This window comes from Caretta caretta, chromosome 18, assembly GCF_965140235.1.
Source record: "Caretta caretta isolate rCarCar2 chromosome 18, rCarCar1.hap1, whole genome shotgun sequence".
NCBI classification, from domain to species: domain Eukaryota; kingdom Metazoa; phylum Chordata; order Testudines; family Cheloniidae; genus Caretta; species Caretta caretta.
In genome coordinates this window covers 5,843,935-5,866,989 of record NC_134223.1, presented here as the reverse complement: position 1 = coordinate 5,866,989, position 23,055 = coordinate 5,843,935, and the positions used below count along the sequence as shown (strand labels likewise).

General features: G+C 45.1%; 1 long non-coding RNA gene across 1 annotated transcript; it reads left to right on the top strand.

Annotated features, from left to right (window-relative positions):
- Positions 1 to 5,349: 5,349 nt before the first annotated feature.
- LOC142069561 (uncharacterized) lies at positions 5,350 to 18,226 on the top strand. Its single transcript, XR_012665451.1, has 2 exons — positions 5,350 to 6,116; positions 13,931 to 18,226. It is a non-coding gene; the product is annotated as an uncharacterized LOC142069561 (long non-coding RNA).
- Positions 18,227 to 23,055: the final 4,829 nt, after the last annotated feature.

The window sequence follows — 23,055 nt, the reverse complement described above, 5'->3', positions numbered from 1 at the left end:
AACCCCCTTTCAGGTAGTTGAAGGCAGCTATCAAATTCCCCCTCATTCTTCTCTTCTGCAGACTAAACAATCCCAGTTCCCTCAGCCTCTCCCCATAAGTCATTCCAGTCCCCCATCCATAAGTGTTCCAGTCCCTTAATCATTTTTGTTGCCCTCCGCTGGACATTTTCCAATTTTTCCACATCCTTCTTGTAGTGTGGGGCCCAAAACCGGACACAGTACTCCAGATGAGGCCTCACCAATGTCAAATAGAGGGGAATGATCACATCCCTCGATCTGCTGGCAATGCCCCTACTTATACATCCCAAAATGCCATTGGCCTTCTTGGCAACAAGGGCACACTTTGACTCATATCCAGCTTCTCGTCCACTGTAACCCCTAGGTCCTTTTCTGCAGAACTGCTGCCAAGCCTGGTCTGTGGCGGTGCATGGGTTTCTTCCGTCCTAAGTGCAGGACTCTGCACTTGTTCTTGTTGAACCTCATCAGATTTCTTTTGGCCCAATCCTCTAATTTGTTTAGGTCCCTCTGTATCCTATCCCTCCCCTCCAGTGTATCTACCTCTCCTCCCAGTTTAGTGTCATCTGCAAACTTGCTGAGGGTGCAATCCACACCATCCTCCAGATCATTTATGAAGATATGGAACAAAACCGACCCGAGGACCGACCCTTGGGGCACTCCACTTGATACAGCTGCCAGCTAGACACGGAGCCATTGATCACTACCCGTTGAGCCCGACAATCTAGCCAACTTGCTATCCACCTTATAGTCCATTCATCCAGCCCATACTTCTTTAACTTGCTGGCAAGAATACGGTGGGAGACAGTGTCAAAAGCTTTGCTAAAGTCAAGGAACAACACGTCCACTGCTTTCCCCTCATCCACAGAGCCAGTTATCTCGTCATAGAAGGCAATTAGATTAGTCAGGCATGACTTGCCCTTGGTGAATCCATGCTGACTGTTCCTGATCACTTTCCTCTCCTCTAAGTGCTTCAGAATTGATTCCTTGAGGACCTGCTCCATGATTTTTCCAGGGACTGAGGTGAGGCTGTCTGGCCATAATCAGTATGGTCTCAAAGGAACTCACACGGAAAAATAATAAAAAGACAAAAAAAAAACCCCTATCATCCGTGGGCAAACACTTTTCACAAAACAATCACTCCATATCTGGCCTCTCAGGCCTTATCCTCAATGGAAACCACCACATCATCTTCAAAAGATGAGCCTGAGAACTTAAATTTATAATAACTTTGCTAGACACTAAAAATCACGGTCTTAAAGATGACATTGGATTTATGGTTTATTACAACAAACTGTAAGCCCGATAAATGCAGGGGTGTTAACAGGCCACTTCACCTTGAATGGTCCCTTAGAATGTGTGTTAACTACCTATATTAAATAATCTGCTTCACCTTGTATTTAGCTGTGACACTGAGAGTATCTTTCCCAGACATGAAGAGCTCTGTGTAGCCCAAAAGCTTGTCTTTCGCCAACAGAAGTTGGTCCAGTAAAAGATATTACCTCACCCACCTTGTCTCTCTAACATCAGAGTCAACATGGTAAAAGTTCAGCAACTGGGAGGGGAAGGGATGTCTAGGCCCTGCCTACATTGGGCATTTCAATCACGGATTGCCTGCCATTGGTGCAAACACCTGCCATAGACAGGTGAAGCTGCTATTTGTACCTGTAGAGCAGTCTCTCTCAACCTTCCCAGACTACCGTACCGCTTTCAGGAGTCTGATTTGTCTGGTGTAGCCCCAAATTTCACCTCACTTAAGAACTACTTACTTATAAAATCAGACATAAATTTTAAGAGTCACAGCACACTATGACTGAAAAATTGCTCACTTTCTCATTTTTACCACAATTATAAATCAATTGGAATATAAATATTGTATTTACATTTCAGTGTCTAGTATACAGAGCAGTATAAACAAATAATTGTCTGATATTTTAGTTTGTACTGACTTTGCTAGTGCTTTTTATGTAGCCTGCTGTAAAACTAGGCAAATATCTAGGTGAGTTGATGTACCCCATGGAAGAACTCTGCATACCACCAGGGGTACACTGCTATAGAGCTTACTCTGGTTTTAAGCAGTGATTAACCCCACCGAGGTTGGCTGATCATTAAAGGCTATAAACAGAATACACCCACTCTCCTACCCCACCTCGGCAATGAAGACAAGGCCTTAGCAAGACTGTTTAAAACTCTTAAATGCTTTATTAAAACACAAAAAACAAAAACCACCCCCCACCTCCACTAATTAACTATTTGAAGAAAGGAAGCTTTTGTCAAATATTTCCTATTTTCCCTATTTCAAATAAGCTTCAAGAGCTCATACCATCCATCATGGAAAACAGAAGTTGACATCAACTATTTCAAAAGGTTAAAAAAAAAAAAGCAAGCAGGAAAACAAAACCTTTAAAAACAAATCATGCTAGACATTCTCTAGACATCAAAAAGGGAAGGCGGGGGTAAATCCAATTAAAAAATATTCTGCAAGTCACCTTTAACACAAAATACATACAGCGCCAAGACTTGACCAGAAGCTGGAAGCTACAAAGTACTGCTCTATGTACTGTTATGGACCATGTCTACACTAGCAGGGCTTTGCTCGTCTAGGTATACTTGCGTATAAGGTATACTCTACCAGCAAACACTTACCCTCTGGATGCAGCAATACTGTGCTTTTTACCTATATATATGATCCCGAGTCAACAGGTCACTTAAGCATGAGAGCAGTCCCGCTGAGGTCAATGGGATTATTCACCAATTTAAAGTTAACCTTGTGTTCATGTACGATGCTGAACTGGCATCTGTGTTGGTATGTTTAGAGGACCCTACACTTGTAGTCCCTGAAGGCTGCATATTTGTTTCATGTGGCACAATGCTGACAACTGCATTTGTAAATTAACTGCTGCAAAGGCAAAACAAGAGCACAAACCAGTGGGAGATTTTAAAAGGAAATTATATTCTTTACCATTACATTTATTTTTGTGCACAGCACTACTGGGGATGCAGACTAGTACCTAAGGAGATTTATGGAGATAGTTTAAAACAAAAAGAATGGATATTTAATATGCAGAAGATTGTTCTTTTTCTTTTTGCAAGTTATAGTAAGTCAGGTTTGGGGTCAAATCTACTGCAATCTAGAAAAATAAAATACAGCAGCTTCCCCTTTAAAGTTGGGAGTGACCCTTGTTTAAGCTATCAAAAAAAATATATAATTTGTTAGCCAAATATTGTAAACCAACTACATTAGGCACAGTGAGCCTGGATACTGTTCTAGGATTTGTAAATTTCCACCCCTGGTAACTCAAGTTCTTTGGTGTTAAGAAATTACTGTATTTTAAGAACATGGTAGGACAGGAAAAGCTTGAATTTAAACACCCCTGGCATGACGTTAGACCTCAGACCTGCATCTGAGATGTGCTGGTGGAGCTCCATTGGCATCAATGGCTTTGAGCCGGTAAATAAGTCCTCCCATGTGAATCAGATTCATCTGATGACCAGAAAATAAATAAATAAGGCTCACTGCCAACTTAGAGTGTAAACTCTTTAAGGGCAGGGATCATCTTTTTGTTCAGTATTTATACAGTACCTGGCACAAAGAGGGCCCGGTCCACGAAAAGGGCATCTAGGTGCTATGATAATACACATGGGGGGGAGGGGGCATAGCATATACAGTAAAACTAAAAACATTTACACACTTGTACACACTGCTGTGTACACACAACCATACACTTTGAAAAATAATGTTATGGAAAAGAAAGTGGGAATTACTAATCCACAGGATAGTTCCTTCCTGTTCCTCTTTAAAAGGCCATGAAAAGAGAGTGCTTCCCTCCTAAACCCCAAACAACCTTACATGCCAGTAGTTTTCTTAAGCAGTAACTGGTAAGGAAGAAGAAACCTTCTGTGGGTTCCTGTGGCCCCAGTGAAATGTACACCTACACAATTAGATGATAATTCATTACAGTCACATTAACCAAAGACTTATTCCAGCTTCAGTACCTCTAGATCACTTTGTGTTTACAGTACTTGCAGGGAATTATTACAAGCTGTGGAATGGAAGGTACACAAATAATGCCATATGCCTGCAGAAAAGGCAAAGGATCTCACTTTATCAGCCACCACTGTGATGCTTCAATATACTTTGGGAGCAGGGGAGGAAATCACTTACAGCAAATTGCAGAGTTGTGCAGCCAAACTAGAAAGATTGCATTCAGTGGGCACTGTCTAGCAGGGGATGGAATTCGGTAGATGCATAGAGGCACATTAGTACTTGCAGCATGATTGAATGCAAAATTATGGCAAGCCACAAACAACACAGTAAAGGGGTAATGTTTGAAATACAAAAATTTTACATGAATTTTTATCTACAAGCAGACAATTAAACATCTTTGCTTGAGAAGAAAGGGCAATTGTATGGAACAAACTGAGAAATTACTTTCCAGTTTCCAGGATATAGAGATACAGTAACATGCCTCATACTCATCAGCACTATTAAACAGATTTAGGTTATATCCCCCAACTCGCATCACCAACATGAAAAACTCCCTCTCTAGCCAAATAAATACCATGGCCCCTATCTTGCTATAGCTCAGAAGTAGACCTGTGCGATGGACTTGCTATTTGATTTGGGGAAGTACTTCCCTGTTCCATTGGGGGCAGAGATCACAATACTTACCCACTTCCCAGGGAGGACTGTGAAGCTTAATTCATGAATGTTTGTAAAGTGCTTTGAGATCCTCCCAGGGAAGGTACCATAAGTCTGCAAAGCATTACTAGCATTAGTCAAGTGGAGCAGTTACAGCTACTATAAGGGCTTGTTTGAATCTGGGGTATTTTAGACGTGCTACAAACCCAAAGCTCGTCTAAGGGAGGTTTGTAAACCACATACTGGAAAAGCTGTCATTGCAAGAGCAAGATGCTCTTAAAAAAAAAAAAGCAGCTCTTAAAAATAAATCCCAACTAGGAGAGTCCCCCCGTCCCACGAACGGAGACTGGGCAGCTCTCAGCCCCTCAGCCCAAGGAAAAGCAGGGCACAAGCCAGGCTGGCGTGCCTGCCTAGGATCCCACTGCTGTAAAGCCTGCCTCATTCATCTCCCTCCGCAGACAGCGCCACGTCTAACTTTAACAAGCTTGCCACTGGCAAACGCCTCCAGGGTAGGGTGAAAGCTGGAGCGGGGGTGGGGCAAACAGCTTGAAAATAGCCTACGCCTTTGATCTACTCGCACAGGACGGGGGAGGGGAGGCGGAATACTCATCAGCTGTTCAAATGCTTCCACTGGGGCGGTGCTTTGTGAGCATGCGTAGAAATGTACCTCCTCCTCTCCTTGCTACAGGAGCAACCACGCCTGCTCCACTATGCGGCAAAGGCTGGGTTGTGGTCTGCAGTGTTTAACCCTCCCCCCTCCTGCTCCAAGCCAGGGAGCTGTCGTAGGGCTTTGCATCTGCAGTGTTTCTGCTTTAGAAACTTCTGGAATAAGCGGCCAAGCTGGGGAGAGGAGAGAACCTTTTACACTCACAGAGGAGCAAAGCACATAGTAAAAGGGACAGAAATGCACAAGGATCTAAGGCACCTCTCTCCGTGCAGAATCATGTGCACAAGTCTCACCCGTGTCTTTTGCATCCTGGCTTGGTTGTTTTTCAGCCTCCTTATAAAATAAACTCCCAAACAAAAACACAGCACAAAAAATGGGGGTGTTTTGGAGCTCTAAATGGTGGAATAAAGGAACTGATTCTTCCTGCTGGACCTACAGAAAATCCTTGTCATTTAAGTTTGTTGAACTAATTGGTCCTCTCTTTTCGTTACACTGAATGGTTGGGGGCTCTGTCTGAGCTGGAGTATATTTGACTGCATTTGCAGCTTCAGTTATGATTTTTTTCTTTTTGTTCTGTTGGTTGCTTTTTTTTTTGGTTTCGTAATTTAAACAGTCCTCCCCAAATATCCCAAGGAAAATCTGCATCTCTGTGGAACACATTAAAAAATAAGGCACAAACTTCCACCATGGATTCTTAAAATGAGATGGGTTTTTTTATTTTTTTGGTGATGGCATTTTTTTCTTCTGCTTTTAGGATATGTTGTAGTAGAAAGCCAATGGAGGAATGCAAAGGTAATACGTGTGTATATATATATATATATACAAAAATCAAACATCTATATGGGCCAAATTTATGATATTTATATTAATAACTAAATTTTAGTGTTTTAGGTGCGGTTTTTTTTTACTTATAGTATGTAATCAGTCCCAGGAAGAAAGAATATTAATATATAGAAATATAGTATCTGTATGGGCCTAAAACTATAATTATGGGAATAAACAGCATTTTAGGTATGTATTTTTTAACAAAGAAGGGGCTATGTTATACTGTAGTCTGTAGTGAAATAGCATGCAGAAAACATAAGGTAAAAGTGTTAAAAATAAACATACAGTAAGTGGGCTGCAGCCTTTAACAACAAAGTATTTTAGTGTATGGGGTATTTTTACAGGATAATTGTATCTGATCGTAGTAGGTACATGAATTAATGAATAGAGGGCAGACTATGACATGTAAAAATCCCTTCAGAAATAACTATATAACCATACAGGCTTTATTATATATGACCCCCAAATCTGTTCTTTATATTAATGATAGCATTTTATAGGGTGTGTTTTCCTACTGAAGAAACAGATAGCAGAGTCTGTAGTAAAAGCCCTCTGCAGAAAATGAAAAAAAAAGGTAGGAACAAAAGCGTTTGTGGGCCAAACCCTCTCCAGTTACTGTAGTAAATCAGCATTGGCAATCTGGGGGATGTGATTTTAAATGAAGAGAGCAGATTAGAAGCCTCTGCAGAAAAGATAATAATAAAGCTGCTCTCCAGATGGGACAGAAAAGCAAATGATCCTGGGTCTGGCATCAGCCCCTTGGTAATGTGGGATTTGCAGGAATGAAGGGCCAGGCAGCAATCTCTGGGAAAAGCCCCTAGGGGGAAGCTAAGGGTTAGATCAATTGAACCTGTATCTGGGCCCCAAAATACAATCCTGGGACAGGAATGGAGGTTTCTGGGCATTTTCGGAGTGGAGCAGCAGATTTCAGCCTGATTCCAACCAAATGTGCATTAGTCAGTGCAATATACAGCTTGGTGGTACTGCCCCCCTGCTTTTGGTGTGGTTTATACCCCTCACCCTGGGCCCTCTTGTGCTCCTTCCCTGTCTCTCCCTTTCTTTCCTCTCCCTGCCGGGCGCCATTTTGTCGCCTCTGGAATCCTCGTTATAGGCGAGGCGAGCGGCCATTTTGTGGCGAGCGGCAGCCGGTGGCTCCTCCCGTTGGGCTGCAGTACCGCGGAGTTGCCACCGAGGGGAGCGCGGGGGCGCTGTTGCGCTTGGTTTTCCAGGCCCCCTTCCCCCCGTCTTGTGGCGTGCCTGTGAAAACACAGAGGTGGGGGGAAGGGCAGATTCCTGGCTTCTCCTGCCTGGTTAATGTCCAGGGGGGCTGAGAGCCTTTGAACCAAACTGTAAACCCTGCATATGATGGAGACCACTTCAAGCCAGGGGGTGCAGCAGCTCCCCTAGTTCCAGCACCTATGCCTGCGGGGGCTGCACAGATAATAATGTGTGTTCTACAGTGGATGGGGCAGGAGGCAGCTGTCATGTTGAAGGGCAGTGACACTGAGGGCTCTGTGAAATTGCCATACACACAAAGGACTCCAGTCTGGAGCCCAGCCTAGATACAGTCGGTGTCGTAATAGATTAGCCAGGGATAAAGCAGTCCACTGAACAATACAAGGGAGATTAGACTATATTCACTGGGTTAGGCAGGGAGAATTTAGAGGCACAGGGAACGCGTTTATATATCTATTGGTGGGTGGGGGTCTTTCCCCCCTTACTTTTTCCTCCTTGCAAGTCAGCAGGGGTTATAACCCAGCATTATGAAGCTGTTGCCATGAACTATAAAATAAAAGATCTGGGTGGAGCATTTTGGTGTTTCACTGAATTAAAAAAACTAAAGCATGTAGGCACTTACTGAATTATACTCATAAAATGAAATGGTCAGCCTCTTGACCGCAGCTAAGAGCGAATATCATTCATCTGCAACAAGGAGCCTGCAGTGTGGTGTAATCATTCTGATATTATGAAATAAAGGGGTTTTAAAAGGCTACGATATTAAATATCAAAGCCCGGCTCTCACGCCTGCGCTATTCATCTATTTTCAGGAGGGTTTGGGGTTTTTTTTGGTAACCTAGTCTATAATTTGCTGCCGAGTAATATGCTTGCATAACAGACTGCATCGATTTAGCCGTGGTATTGAAACCAGTACTCTTTAAAAGCAAATCACATTACTGTGTATTCAGGTGACATTCATGCTTAGATATATCCCATTCCCGAATCCTCCTGTTCATGCAGGTTCAACCTCTTTATCATTTTTTTTAAAGGGGAACTATTGAAAAGCAGGATTTTGTATTTTTACACTGCAATTGTGATACAAACCAGCAAAGCAGAGAAAAGGAAAGTTAGAGCTACTATGTTCACCTTTAACTCAGGAAGTTTGTGGTCCTTCTCCCCCTCAACAGCAAGATGAAGCTGCCTTAATTTTTGACTTTTTCGCATTCCAGTTTGGGCCACAACATGAACATATGTAACAGTTCCCGAGTGGGAGGATGTTTTGAAACAATGCGAGGGGGAAGCACAATGGTTATGCTGAAGCAAAAATGACTGATTGTTAGGGGAGGGTGCATTTTGCAGACACACAACCAGACAAAGGACACATTCTCAGCGCTGCGCTTTTTGTTTTTATGGTGTGTTTGAGGCCTGTAACACTAAGAAGCCTCACTAACTGAGAAGCTGAGATGAATGCAGGTTAGATCATTACAAATTCCTTTTGGGTGGGAAGCTTAGGGGTCAGATTTAGAATCACATGCCAAATTCAGCAAAGCTGGCACTGCGAAATGTGCGATCTCTCGCTGCACTGGTCAATTGGCCAGAGGGAAGATTCATTCTGGAAGGGAGATAGTATTTCTGCTTCTGTTCTCCCTCAAAAAGAAAAGGAGGACTTGTGGCACCTTAGAGACTAACCAATTTATTTGAGCATGAGCTTTCGTGAGCTACAGCTCACTTCAGCTCACGAAAGCTCATGCTCAAATAAATTGGTTAGTCTCTAAGGTGCCACAAGTACTCCTTTTCTTTTTGCGAATACAGACTAACACGGCTGTTTCTCTGAAACCTGTTCTCCCTCAGGTTTTCTCTGGCTTTAATTCCAATCCATTGCACCATTACAAACTCCAGCAGTGAGAACTTGCATATTGAACTACTGTTTCAGTGGACTTGCCAGGTACCGTGGCCTGTCCCCTTTTTAGCCGGCAACACTCACTTCTGATGCTGTGCTGGCAGCTATACACCACTCCGGTAGGTGGAGGAGTGGCCAGTTTGCCACACTCCCCTGTTGCAGTTTCCACCCACAGACCTGAGTTACTGATTCACTGGCATAAGTCACTACTGACTTTATCCCTTTGTGGTATAATTCTGCGAAGCAGATTTCCATTACAAACAGCACCTTAAAGTAAATTATTAAAATGGAAAGAATGTTAAGAATGTGACTTGCTCCCTACTGTTTATTCTTTGTTTGCTTATCACCTTTCTCTCAGCTGATAGAAGCAAGGTAGTTAGTTTCTAGTCCATTTCTCTTGCCAGTTCTGTTCCATTATCACAGTGGTACTGAAACGTTGGGGTTGCAGAAGCCCCCGGATAATGTTTATTTGTGCAAAAAATCCTTTTTCCGCCTGATTTTTCTTAAAAAGTTAGTTTAATTTTAAATGTCAATTATTGGATGAAAGAAAAGGAGTATTTGTGGCACCTTAGAGACTAACCAATTTATTTGAGCATGAGCTTTCGTGAGCTACAGCTCACTTCATCGGATGCATATCGTGGAAACTGCAGCAGACTTTATATATACACAGAGAATATGAAACAATATCTGTTTGTTTCATATTCTATTGTTTCATATTCTCTGTGTATATATAAAGTCTGCTGCAGTTTCCACGATATGCATCCGATGAAGTGAGCTGTAGCTCACGAAAGCTCATGCTCAAATAAATTGGTTAGTCTCTAAGGTGCCACAAATACTCCTTTTCTTTTTGCGAATACAGACTAACACGGCTATTACTCTGAAACCTGTAATTATTGGATGTTGATTGAAAAGCTCTTTTAAAAACATTTGTGCCAAGTTTCACCAGCCTTTGTCCCTCTGCTAATGACTTAAAGGCCAGCTCACGCTGCTGGAACAGTACTAGTAGCAAATGGGGCTGTACACAGACCTAGTGCAATGAATGCAGTCCTGCACAGACCCAGGGGTCCGCAGTCTGCAACACCAACACATTTAATACCACACGGCTGATCCTGTTCCTGTGCAAACCAGTGGAAGTTTTTCCACTGATCACACCCTCAATATTAAGCTGGAGTTAAATATTTGTTATTTTCCTCTGTCTGGAGAGAAATAAACAAGGTTTATCGATTCTTTCCTCTTATGGGTGAACGGGGGTCGGGGGAGAAGGGGGTCCTGCACTGGAAACATCGCCAAAATAACAGTGGCCAATAACAGGTTTGCCTATGTAATGCCCTTAATTTCTCGTGTTCTAAACTGCTCTTACAATCTCTGCTCCTGATCCTGGAGCTCTCCGGCAATGACTAAAATGGGGCTTTGTGTGGGTGCAGAGGAGGGTCCACCAGCACGTATCCAGTTTCAGGATCAGGGCATCTCTCAGGATCCAGGTGCACTTATCTTTTTCATGGCAAACTATCAGTTCTTGCAAAGGAGTGCTGTGGATGAGAAAGAATGTGCACTATCAACACTGCCCTTTTGCAAGCATTCACAGCAGGCTGTGTAAGTTACACCAGTGTCATAGTCACGGCCCTGTGGACTCTGCAGCATACGCAGACCAAATTCCATGGCTGCAGCCCCTAAATTCCACAGCAGCAGCCTCCTCTGGATGCTGCAGCGGAGTTAATCTATTCTAGCACCGTGAAATTCACATCCCTCCCTCCCCCCTCCACATAAATACACACAGCTGTGGCCCAGCTGGAACCACTTGGAGATGAACCCTTTGTGGATGTTTTTCAACTAGGGCTGTGTGGATGGGGTCTTTTTTGTGCTGTGAGCAGCCTAGCCCTGCACCCTGGGCCTCAGCTCCCAAGAGGAAGCTTAAGACTTCCCCTCCTGTTCATCCAGGAAGGGGGAAGCTTGTAGCCAACTTGAGTAGTTCACCTTCCTGGCTGTCTGGACCTTGGCTACTGTATTGTTCTCCGAGGCTGCCTGTCCTGCTGGCTCCCTCTGCACCTTGGCTCCCTCCACCTCAGCTCTGGCTCCCTCCCTGCTGCCTGGCTCCATGGAACTGTGCATGCTCTGAAATCCACTCAGTTTCCCATTCTTGGGGAAGCTGGTGAGCAATAGGCAGGCAAGGAGACACAAAGCAAAGTGACGGATTCTTCAAATCCCCCAGCAGAAATGCTGACTCCGACAGAAACTTGGGAAAATGTCAGATTCTACAGCTGTAGAAATTCTGGTGGCCATAGAGGTGGATTAAGGTTTACTGGGGCCTCGGGCACAAAGAACATTTGCCCTCCCGACCCAGAGGGGCCGTAACTGGGAGGCCAGGAGGGCCAGGCCTGTCCACTTTTTTACATGGGCATAGTAGCCTGGGGCAGGGGCTGCTCTTTGTGGTGGGGTGATCAGCTCCCCTGCAAGGCACAGCCCCTGCTAGTGGCACCAGCCTCTTCCCAGTGGGGGAATGAGATGGGCCTTAGCCCCCACTCACCTTGGGGCCCCTCCCCTGCTTGTTATCTTCCCCCGAGGCTCCACCCCCTGGCCACGCCAGAAGCCGGAGCCAGGCTGTGGTAAGAGCCACCCAGGGAGCCCGAGCCTCTGTGGTGAGCCCTGGACCCTCCACCTGCCACCTCCCCTCCCCCACTGCTACACAGGTCTTAGCTCTCCTGCTGCTGCCCCCAAATTGGTTGGGGCCCCATGGGCCCATGTGTTAATCCACCACTGGGTGTCCATGGGACTCCAACTGAGATGAATGGAGCAGGTCAGACCTCTGAAGGCTGTTGTTTCAGGCTGTCCGCAGACTCAGGCAGGTGCCACTGCATTGGTTTACACGACTCAGTTCACGTTTTCAAGGTAATCTCTGCAATCCGAAGGGCAAGAGAGTCAAACAAAGAAAGCAAGCTCAGGTTCTGGAACCCAGGTCTGCAGCAAAGTGTGAGTGCCGCAGCCAATTCCCCAGAATTGCAGAATACACAGAGCCCTGAAAACAGTGTTCAGGATCACAGTACTGTACAGTATGCAGCATGCAAAAACGTACACACCAGCTTAACTTGCTGCGTCTGAGTCATCCCATTGAACAAGGCAGCGAAGAGTTGTGGAGGGGGCCAAGGGGAAACTCTTGGAGAGCATGGCTAGGCAAGAACAATCAGAAAAGGGAACTGAGCTGGTGTCAGCCCAAGGGACTTTGGAATCCCAGAGGTGGGACCCTGACGGTGCCACCCCTGCCCATGTCACAATCTCTGGATCCAGGGCTGTGCAGGGGTGACTCCCCTTCGGGGGGAGGGATAGCTCAGTGGTTTGAGCTTTGGCCCACTAAACCCAGGGTTGTGAGTTCAATCCTTGAGGGGGCCATTTAGGGATATGGGGCAAAAATTGGGGATTGGTCCTGCTTTGAGCAGGGGGTTGGACTAGATGACCTCCTGAGGTCCCTCCCAACCCTGATATTCTGTGATTCCTCTCAGGGGCCCCTGAGCCATGTGTGCTTGGGGAATTAGGCCATTCCGGGAAGGAGCCAGCCCCAGGGACAGAGAAATGCCCAAGCTGGCAGGAGCAGACCCAGAGGCACCCTTAGTAGGTGTCGCAGCATGGGCGGGGGAGAGGGGGGAGAGGATGCAGCATTGCAGGGAGATGCTGCAGAGGGGCTCTCAGACACTCAAGATGTCATCAGGCTGGATATCCTCTCCCTAGCACTGATGGGCTGTTTGCGCCGACCTTTCCTGAAGTTCCTGCCCTACTCAGCCTCACTCCCCCTGCCCGGCATGTTCCCCAGTCCCTCTTCCCCCTTCAATGTGCCCGGCCTCTCCCTTTGTCTCTCTGGTTAGTTAATCCGCCCCTGTCCCCGCCAAAAAAACCCTCAAATCAATAAATAACCCACCAGGTGCCCTTCAAAAAAAAAAAATCATGACACTGATTTTCTGTTTGCAAAATACCATTGCTCGATCTGCTTGTATGCACTGTCCCTTTCCCCGCCACCCATTGTCCCTCTACTCCTCCGCATTTGTACAGCACCTAGCACAATGGGGCCTCGTTTTCAGTTGGTCCCTAGGCACTGCTGTAATATGAATAGTACAGAATAATAATAAAGGGCTTTTCTGAATTGAGGCCTAGCAGAAGCAGCCAGCTTTTCAGAAATACTCAGCAGCACCTACTGGTCCTTATCTAAAGCCAGTGAAGTCAATGGAAAGATTCCCATTAATTTAAAAGAACAATGGAGACCTCTGGGTTATAAGCACCATTGAAAAACAGGCCAATTCATTTTGGGGCATGGTCAGGGTGGGGATTGGGAGCTGCGTGCTTTTGAAAATCTGGGCCTAAGCGCTTAGGCCGCTGTATGCTTTTTCTGAATCATAATAAAATCTTTAAAAAGGAGCACCCTCTTTTCATGTGAAGGGAGCCCAGCAGAGGGAAGGGGAACTGCTCCAGACAAGGTAATGAACGGGTCATCCGATGAAGTGAGCTATAGCTCACGAAAGCTTATGCTCAAATAAATTTGTTAGTCTCTAAGGTGCCACAAGTACTCCTGTTCTTTTTGCGAATACAGACTAACACGGCTGCTACTCTGAAACCTGTAACAGTAACAGAGTCATAGGTCACGCTCAGCTGTGTTCACATATTTTAATTTAATTTTCAGCATTGGATCGATATTACTTCACACTGACAGCTTGCAGCCCAGACACCTGTCTTCCATTAAACCTCCAACAGGGCTCGAGCAAACAAGGAAGCAGATGAAAGAAAAGTACTGGGGAGTGAAGGAGGACTTGGAGTAATGGAATTTCCCTGTTGATGTTAAATACAGCTCCGTACTGCTGGCAGGTCGCATGGCTTTCGGGTTTTGCCAGATCAAATGCAAATGGTTTGGTCTTTGACGCAACAGGGAGGAGCACTGGGTTGTCCAGGTGCTGGTAAAATGTTTGCTAAACCACGTACTCCAGTCCATCACTCCACCCTGATTACTGTGGCATGCTGTATGGATTTCTCTAACGAGGCCCACAGGATTTCTTGTGGGCATGATGCAACGCGGAGCAACTGTGACTATTCTGCCTAGAGGGGTTTGCACATATGCAGTTTCACTGTCATCTCTAATCCATAGTTCTAGTTTGGGATTCCAAGACACTTCAAAGGCTTATTTTAACACATGCTGCTTCTGCTTCACTTTTCCATCCCTTATGGAACCCGCACTTTAGTTCAATCTTCACGCTGCACAAGAGATGTGAACACTTCCCCCATGAAGGTTACAAAGCTTTTTAATGTAAGGGGAGGAGCATTTTCCCATTGCTGGCATTAAAAAACTTTGTGGGGTGAAAGTCGGAACCTGTTGAAGTCATTGACTTCAACAGGGCCAGGATTTCACCCCTGGATTTCTCTTCCAGACATCAAGAGCTCTGGGGTCTGATCCTCCATAATGCTGCACCTCATGCCATCATTTGCACCCCGGAAAAGAGTGGCAAATCAGAATGGTAGCATTTTGCAAAGCTGTAATAAGGTGCAGGGCAATGGAGAATCTCTAGAGCAGTATGTTTAATTGGCCTTTGTGGATTCCAAAAAGCTCATATTGTATATTTAGAATACATTTATCAATAGTATATAAAGAGTTAATAATTAATAACTATTAGAAGCATAAAAAGTGTGTTTTATAGTTAGAAGCACAGCAGTACAAGGTGCTACACAAATGGTTGTCAGCAGTGTTGCTGTAGCTGCATTGGTCCCAGGATTTGAGAGAGACAAATTGGTGGTGGTAATATCTTTTATTGGACCAACTTCTTTTGGAGAAAGAAAGAAACTTTGGAGACACACAAAGCTCTTCTTCAGGTCTGGGAAAGGCAACCAGAGTGCCAGAGCACAATACAAGGTAGGATAGATTGTTTATCATAAAGTGGTAACACGCTGCAGGAGACCATGTAAAATCCAATGCACAGTAGCACCTCTGCACTGCAATCACAGGACAAAGGAGGGTTAATGGGTTACAAATGGTTGTAACGGGTTGTTGCTGAGTCCATGTTTTTTAGAGTGTAGCAGAATTGAGTTTAAGCTCCCAGGCTGGTCTTTTGAAGTTGTTGAGCAGGTTTGCTTTGAAGACGACGACTGACCGATCAGAAACGGAGTGATTGTTTTGTGAAAAGTGTCTGCTCACGGGTGATAGGGCATGTTTACCTTTTATTGTTTTTCCCGTGTGAGTTCATTTGAGAGCATTCATTTGAGGTGCAAAACCTGCAGACATATCTCCACTGCTGTGATGATCAACACCCCTATAACACACCCCTCAAAACCCATGGGTCCTATACATGCCTATCACGACATGTGATGTACCTCCTCCAGGGCCTCAAATGCCCCAACATGCATGTGGGTGAAACCAGACCATCATTAAACTCTCAAATGAACCACACAGAAAAATGGTTAAAAACAATGCACCCTATTACTTGTGGGTGAACACTTTTCACAATCCCTCTGTATCGTCCTCAAACACCTTCAAAAGACAAGCCTGGGAGCTTAAATTCATAACTCTGCTAGACTCTAAAACAACATGGACTCAACCAGAGACAGTGGCTTTATGGCTCATTACAACAATTTGTAACCTACTAAACCTCCTTTGCCCTTTGACTGCACAGGTGCTAATTGCCCACCTCATTTTAAGTGGTCTCCTGCAACATGTATTGTGGTTTACACTCTCTCCCACCTTGTATTTAGCTGTAACACTCAGGTTACCTTTCCCAGACCTGAAGAAGAGCTCTGTGGAGCTCGAAAGCATGTCTCTTTCACCAACAGAAGCTGGTCCAATAGCAGATATTACCTCCCCCACCTTGTCTCTTTTATGTATGGTTATAAGTCATCGTTATAAGCAACCTACTGACCTGTTGGACTTGCTGATTAACCAAGTATTAAAACATCTATTAATAATAATTTTATACGCCTTTACTCACTATTTATAAATGTACATTTAATATAAAGCGTGATCCAGAAAAGACCACTTAAAGGAACACTGTCAACTTGAAGTCTAACTTTTTTTTAAAAAAAGAGTAAAGAATTTAAAGGATTATCCAGTGCTCTACCTGCCTCTGAGTCTTGCCAGGTTTTTGTTTGTTTGTTTTACAATAATTTTCTAATTCATTCCCCCCCTCCCTTGTTGCTGTGTGGAAGCCCCACACAAATAAACAAGGGACTCTGAATGTGCAGGGGCAACAGTGCAACTTGATTCTACAGAGAGAGGTGAAATGCATAAAGAAACCATGCTGGGGGGGAAAGGAGATATTAGAGGGGGGAATTGTCTGTCACAATCATTTTAATTGTTATTTGGAACAACAGAAGGGAAAACTATTCAAATAGTGGTGTGATAGCTTTGATAATATGCAGAAATCAAACTGACAGCTGTCTGTCTCCTCCATAATTTAATACACAGTACATAAAATATTAGAGAAACGTTGCTAGAAAAATCATTCATCTGTGTACATAACCAGTGCTTTGGCTGCAGTTTATGGTTATGTAAATCAGAAGAGAATAACTTATGCTTTCGCTGACCCCTGGTGGCTATGAAAATAATTCAGGGTGGATCAAAACAAAAATGCATTTTCAAAACAAAAAACCTTTTAAAAACAATTAAATAGCACCTTTCCCCCTGGAAAGCTCAGAGAGAAAACTCTAAGCCTACAATAACAGGGGCTGGAACAATTTTTATAGTGGGGGTGCTGAGAGCCATTGAACCAAACTGTAAACCCAGATATGATGGAAACCACTTCTACCAGCACCAGTTCCAGAGGGGCAAGAGCTGGTTTGGAATCTGACATTCTATTCTGTTCGATAGGTTCTTAGCCCACCCTCATTGCCACAGTATCTAAGCATCTTCCCATTGTACATTAAGGATATGTCTACACCACACAAAAACCCTCAGCAAGTCTCAGAGCCCAGGTCAACTGCCTTGGGCTCCCAGTGTTCATGCTGCAGTGTAGACGTCCCGGCTCAGGCTGGAGCCTGGGTTCCAATACCCTCCCCCCCTCACTGGGTTTGAGAGGCCAGGCTCCAGCTCAAATGGCTATTTTAAGCCCCACAGCACCAGTCCCGGGAGCCTGAGTCAGTTGACCCAGGCTCTGAGACTCGCTGGCACAGGTCATTTTTTGCTGTGTAGATGCACCCTACGCTACTAACATCTGTTCTGTGTGGTTTGTTCTCTCGCACTCTCATGGTCTCCCTGAGGGGGAGAATTGTGTGCGCAGTGGAATCTTTTGGTGTGGTACGTTGGGGGTTTTTTTTCAATGGGCACGCTGCTCTGTGTGATATTGGAGAAAGGCTGGAGGAGTGTGCCTTGCACTTGGAATGGAAGGGGAGGTGGTTCAGGTTGGTTCTTAGTTACTGGGGGAGTTTGTTTGACAGTCTCGAATCAGCCCCCAAGAAAGCACTGTCTCCTGCGCATACAAGCGTTACCCTGATGGTAAAAAGTTCCATCGTACCTGAATAATGGCACTGTCGACCACGGGTCCTCATCCCAGTGTTTTATATTCTTTTAAATACGCTGGGCCCAAGTCACTGAGGGCTGGGAGAGGGGGACCTCAAGCTGGACTCGCTATAGGAAGCCAGAGAGAAGAGGACAGGTCTGATGTGCTTGCAGTACCTCCTTACATTGCTAACGAGACATGAAAATCAAGCATCTCCAAAGCCAGGGTGTTTGTGAACACTCTCCCCACCGTGAGTGAAAGGAAAGTCACTGAGACCAAGCAATCTACCTTGAGACAGGAATTGGAATGAGGAGATTTATGGTAATGCTTTAGCTTTGACCAGGTTTGGAACATACCAGTGAGCGTAAATGCTTTGGGGCAAGGATTGTCTTCGTTCTGGATTTGTACAGCATCTGGCACAACGGGGCCCTGGTTGAAGCTCGTAGGCACGAGCACAGTATGTAAATAATAATAATTCATTCTATTAAAAATATGTTCTTTGACATGGCAGCATAATTTACTGCAGCTTACACATGACTCTAATGCTGTCTAGTTACATGTTACCGCAGCTGGACTCTATACATACAATTTCAGAGCACAAATACAAGAGAAAGACCATTTGATTTTGAATTCTCCAACTGCCCCATTTGCAAGCAATGAATCCAATCAAAGTTCAGCTGGCATCCAAATAAATGTAATTTAGTGTTTGTTTCTTGAAAGGCCAGTGTCAGTAAGGAGAACATAGTAGCCTACATTCCAGTATCTAATTAAACACATTATTAGTGAGAGGTAGAAAATATGCCCCAGGCTAGAGTCGGTAACAATGTTTCTACTAATTCCTGTGCTTCCCAGGGGACTGTGGTGAGGACTGCACTATAGAATTATAGAGAAATGATGAGGGATAAACTTTTAAGGCCAGGCTAATAAAAAAAGAAACACCAAACACTCATGGAATACCATTCTAGCCATAATCTGGGGCAGATGCCTAGTTGGTGTAAACTGTCAGCACTCTATTGGAGCGAAAACAGTTCACACCAGCTGGGAGCTGCCCCATGGACTTACATACAGCCAGGTATCACCACCCTGACTCAGGTGGGTGAGACTTTCTAGTGGAAGAGATCCATAGACCTCAATGAGCCCACTCAGGGAGGTGTTGGGGGGTGGCGGCGATTTCCATAACAAGGTCCCAGGAGGTGTTACCAGATTTGCCTGTTACTTTGGGGTATGCTCATTTATTAGGATTACTCTTCTGGGTGGTGGTGGTGGGGTTCTGTAATTCTGTCAATGTACAGTTTGTATCCGAGAGGACCGGATTAATCAGCACTTCCAAGCTGTCACCCTCCTAGGCCCCAGGTTCAGCACATCCCTGTCCCCATGTTCACGTTACATTTGTTCTGGTCATAACCGACTTGATGAGCAAACCCCACAGGATTTTTGGACGCTGCAGGGATCTTTAGCTTAGGTACAAGGAGCGTTGCTGCAGAGTGAATGAGGAGGCCAAAAAACACTCACAAGGTAGGGGAGAGAGCAAGAGAAGAAACCGGCTTAACCATGAAAATTATTTATTGCCAGGTAATTACCAAAGGGGAGCCAAACAAACAAAACAGTTATCATATTAAATCTCATAAACTTGATTATAAAAGTCAGGTTTAGAAAAATCTAACTGATCACACAAGCCAGGGTCAGAAGGCTACACCTAGAGAGAGAGAGAGCTGGGTTCTCACCACTCCGTGAAGGTTGAATTGATCGGGGGTCCCAGGTGGTGCTGGTAGCTGAGGGTCCAGAGTGCTGGAGACAGACAGAGCCCCCAGCCCGATCAATCAGGAGAAGATGAAGTCCCAATGGAACTGATGCAGATTTTGGATCCAGGCATCAGAACACTTACTTGAGCATGGGTAACGTTTTTTGTAGGGAAAGAACAATGGTTCAAGGAAGAACACGAGATTTGTTTATGGGTAAACTGACGGCTCAAGGGAGTATACCAAAGTTGTTTTGTTCAGGCTAGACAATAGGAACTGATTATTCCTGGCTATGGGCAGTGCTACTGCCAGGGAGCTCACAATGCAATTAGGCAGCTTCAGTATTTTGGATACCAATAAAGGATTTATTACTAGAATTGGTCTGATAACTACTGAGCTGGGTGTGTGCAGGCGTGGGTTCATTAACATCTGGAGCACAAATCCCCCATCATCCAGTGCTTCCCTGCTTCTCTGGTCCCAAAGTTCTGTGCAGTTAGAATCATAGAATAACAGAGTTGGAAGGGACCTCTGGAGGCCATCTAGTCCAACCCCCAGCCCATAGCAGGACCAATCCCAACTAAATCATTCCAGCCAGGGCTTTGTCAAGCCTGACCTTAAAAACTTCTAAGGAAAGGGATTCCACCACCTCCCTAGGTAACGCATTCCAGTGTTTCACCACCCTCCTAGTGAAAAAGTTTTTCCTAATATCCAACCTAAACCTCCCCCACTGCAACTTGAGACCATTACTCCTTGTCCTGTCATCTGCTATCACTGAGAATAGTCTAGATCCATCCTCTTTGAATCCACCTTTTAGGTAGTTAAAAGCAGCTATCAAATCCCCCCTCATTCTTCTCTTCCGCAGACTAAACAATCCCAGTTCCCTCAGCCTCTCCTCATAACTCATGTGTTCCAGTCCCCTAATCATTTTTGTTGCCCTTCGCTGGACTCTTTCCAGTTTTTCCACATCCTTCTTGTAGTGTGGGGCCCAAAACTGGACACAGTACTCCAGATGAGGCCTCACCAATGTCGAATAGAGGGGAACGATCACGTCCCTCGATCTGCTGGCAATGCCCCTACTTATACATCCCAAAATGCCATTGGCCTTCTTGGCAACAAGGGCACACTGTTGAGTCATATCCAGCTTCTCGTCCACTGTAACCCCTAGGTCCTTTTCTGCAGAACTGCTGCCGAGCCATTCGGTCCCTAGTCTGTAGCGGTGTGTTGGATTCTTCCATCCTAAGTGCAGGACTCTGCACTTGTCCTTGTTGAACCTCATCAGATTTCTTTTGGCCCAATCCTCCAATTTGTCTAGGTCCCTCTGTATCCTATCCCTACCTTCCAGTGTATCTACCACTCCTCCCAGTTTAGTGTCATCCGCAAACTTGCTGAGGGTGCAATCCACACCATTCTCCAGATCATTAATGAAGATATTGAACAAAACCGGCTCCAGGACAGACCCTTGGGGCACTCCGGTAGATACCGGTTGCCACCTAGACATGGAGGCATTGATCACTACCCATTGAGCCCAACAATCTAGCCAACTTTCTACCCACCTTGTAGTGCATCCATCCAGCCCATACTTCTTTAACTTGCTGACAAGAATACTGTGGGAGACCGTGTCAAAAGCTTTGCTAAAGTCGAGGAATAACATGTCCACTGCTTTCCCTTCATCCACAGAACCAGTTATCTCATCATAGAAGGCAATTAGATTAGTCAGGCATGACTTTCCATTGGTGAATCCATGCTGACTGTTCCTGAATCACTTTCCTCTCGTCTAAGTGCTTCAGAATTGATTCCTTGAGGACATGCTCCATGATTTTTCCGGGGACTGAGGTGAGGCTGACCGGACTGTAGTTCCCAGGATCACCCTTCTTCCCTTTTTTAAACAGGGCACTACATTAGCCTTTTTCCAATCTTCTGGGACTTCCCCCAATCGCCATGAATCATAGAATCATAGAATATCAGGGTTGGAAGGGACCCCAGAAGATCATCTAGTCCAACCCCCTGCTCGAAGCAGGACCAATTCCCAGTTAAATCATCCCAGCCAGGGCTTTGTCAAGCCTGACCTTAAAAACCTCTAAGGAAGGAGATTCTACCACCTCCCTAGGTAACGCATTCCAGTGTTTCACCACCCTCTTAGTGAAAAAGTTTTTCCTAATATCCAATCTAAACCTCCCCCACTGCAACTTGAGACCATTACTCCTCGTTCTGTCATCTGCTACCATTGAGAACAGTCTAGAGCCATCCTCTTTGGAACCCCCTTTCAGGTAGTTGAAAGCAGCTATCAAATCCCCCCTCATTCTTCTCTTCTGCAGGCTAAACAATCCCAGCTCCCTCAGCCTCTCCTCATAACTGAGTTTTCAAAGATAATGGCCAATGGCTCTGCAATCACATCCGCCAATTCCTTTAGCACTCTCAGATGCAACACATCCGGCCCCATGGACTTGTGCACGTCCAGTTTTTCTAAATAGTCCCAAACCACTTCTTCCTTCACAGAGGGCTGGCCACCTCCTCCCCATGCTGTGTTGCCCAGCACAGCAGTCTGGGAGCTGACCTTGTTAGTGAAGACAGAGGCAAAAAAAGCATTGAGTACATTAGCTTTTTCCACATCCTCTGTCACTAGGTTGCCTCCCTCATTTAGTAAGGGGCCCACACTTTCCTTGGCTTTCTTCTTATTGCCAACATACCTGAAGAAACCCTTCTTGTTACTCTTAACATCCCTCGCTAGCTGGAACTCCAGGTGTGATTTAGCCTTCCTGATTCCATTCCTGCATGCCCGAGCAATATTTATATACTCATCCCTGGTCATTTGTCCAATCTTCCACTTCTTGTAAGCCTCTTTTTTGTGTTTAAGATCAGCAAGGATTTCACTGTTAAGCCAAGCTGGTCGCCTGCCATATTTACTATTCTTTCTACACATCGAGATGGTTAGTCCCTGTAACCTCAATAAGGATTCTTTAAAATACATACAGTTCTTGCCTTGGAATCTCTGTTCTCCATTCTGTCTGCTAATGGCGATGCCTCCTTGTCCCATCTTCGATGCAAATGAGGTTACTGGAGTTTCCTGAATCCTGTCACCCTTGTCCGGAGGGGTTTAGGTGAGTCTCCCACCGCCTTTTCGTTGCTCTTTGTAAGTCTGTCTTCTGATTGGCTTTGGTTCAAGCAGAGGTGAGGGGGTGCCCTTCGTGAGTCAGAGAGGCTGGGTACGGCGCCCTGGTTCCCTAAGAACACAGAGCTGACAGGTAACAGAGGGTAGGTCAAGATTAAAAAGAGAACCTGCATGTGAAACAGAAACTGGAGTTGGCCCTTTTTCCTTTTTTAACTTCTTTGCCACAAAGCAGGGGCTTGGTCCTGCTTGGAGCAGGGGGTGGGACTAGATGACCTCCTGAGGTCCCTTCCAACCCTGAGATTCTATGATTCTATGATCTTTCAAAGCCACGTTTCTGAGGCTGCTGCCCCACCTGCTCATGTGTCTTCCTGCAAAATCCACGCAAACAAGGTTCAACAGCCCTGATATTTTTTTTTAAAACAATTACAGATCAAAGTTGTCTCATGTGCTCCCTGCAAAGCTGAAAAGTCCACAGCCCTTGATG